This window comes from Sinocyclocheilus rhinocerous, unplaced genomic scaffold, assembly GCF_001515625.1.
Source record: "Sinocyclocheilus rhinocerous isolate Xijiao unplaced genomic scaffold, SAMN03320098_v1.1 scaffold1358, whole genome shotgun sequence".
Lineage (NCBI taxonomy): Eukaryota > Metazoa > Chordata > Actinopteri > Cypriniformes > Cyprinidae > Sinocyclocheilus > Sinocyclocheilus rhinocerous.
In genome coordinates, this window is record NW_015662582.1 from 627650 (window position 1) to 629619 (window position 1970).

The following is a 1970-nucleotide window of genomic DNA, read 5'->3' on the forward strand; positions in this document are numbered from 1 at the left end:
ATATATATATATATATAATTACATTTCTGCATTTTTGTGTCTCTTAAGGTCAGCATGCAATCAGACTCTCTTTACTTAAGGCTTTGTGTCTATGTACACTGAGTGCAAATTGCCAACCTTATTGGCAAAGGCTATTTTCACTAATTCTGCTCACCATTCCCCAGATATTTTACCTATTTTGTCTATTAAAAATAACACATTATTTTTATTTAGTCTTTGTGTGAATAGTATTCTATGTATCACCGTTTTATCACACAAAAGAAAAGATTGTTCTTTGTATTTTACATCAAAAGTAATACAATAATACAAATACAAATTCTAACAATTACAATAGGGTTTCAGCACTACGTGCTTGAACCCCTAATTAATCATCCGAAACCTGTCCTATCTCCCAGTGCTTTTGAGTAGCTGTTTTGTGAAGTCTGCCCTGGTGACTTGACAGTGAACTTCATACCCAGCAGTATTTGCTGCATTATATTACAAAAGTGTGTACTCAGATGGCGACCACATGGTTTGAGCGACTCTTCTTTTATCAAAAGCTGCACATGTCGTACTTGTTGCCTTACTAGTCCCTTCTTTTAGCATGTTTAGAGAACATGGGTGATTCTAGTATTTCAGTTTTAGGGAGCTTTAGGCTCATATGTATGAGAGGTCATAAGTTCAAATTTTCAAATTAACAAACTAAAATAACTTTTCCCTAGTGAAAAATAAATATACTAAAATGTATTTGAAATACTTTTTTGTTTTCATGTTAAGTATACTAAATTATCTGCTAAATTGGAACAACTTATTTTGTACTTAATGCACTTTAACAGTCCAACTAAAGATATACTAAAGTATATTTGATTGTGCTAAAGTTGAACTATTTCAAGTATACTTTAGGTACACTTTAAATATCTTGCATTAAAGACTGATATTATTCAAAGATCATACAATCATCATCAATAGTGACATTAAAACACCTTAACATTAAGAAATGTGCATTGTGCACAAGTAGGACTCCAAATAAAGTTTAATTCAAATTTTTATATCAGTAAGTCTCAAATGATATGTCAGCAAATATGTTAATAGATTTGAACTATACTTAATATAAAATAAATGCATTCTAAATATATTACTATTTTAGGTTGTTTGTCACTAGATGTGATACAACAAAGTGTCACGATGTGGTAAGAGAGCACCATGGAAAAACAGGGTCTGGGTCCAAATGCAGGTGAAACTTCGATTTAATAAACAGAAAGGCAGACAAAAAGAAACAAAGACAGATCAGAACGGATCTTTAAAACAGGATCAGGAATGGGATACAATTTCAGCAACAAACGTGCTTGCATCAACCAACTACGGCAAATACAATTAATCAGCCAGGCAGAGTGGTGAGTGAGAGGATAGTATGTAGTCTGTGACAATGGGGAACAGCTGAGGGTGTAATGGGTGACAGGTGAGTGGAGTCTGGGAGGAATGGATATGGCGAAAGATGGAGAAACACAGGGCCCGGACCCCTGACACAAAGACACGAACAACAAAGCCATATTTAGTTGTATTTTACTTTCCACGTATGATTTCACTGGAGCAGAAAGTGTTCAGCTCTTTACTAAACATTATTTAAGCATATAACAGTGTGTAAGGGAAACAGGTCAATTTAGCTCAAAGTGAATCATTTAAGATTTTAAAGGGAATTTGGACAATCACTGTTTTACGGCTGATCACTGAGACGGCCAGCGATTCATTGAACAAGCCATATGACATCAATTCTGCAATGGATATTAATATCCAAAGTATAGTGAAAACACTATTTATTAGCACAGTAACAAGATCGGCAGTTTAAGACATTAACTTGTAAGCACAAAACACAAGATACTTCTCTTTTCAATATAAATAAGGCTTTATTGGATAAATCTAAGACATATAACTAATCTAACACATGAACACACGCATTCACACAAGTTGCAGAAAGAGAAAAAGTGAGGAAA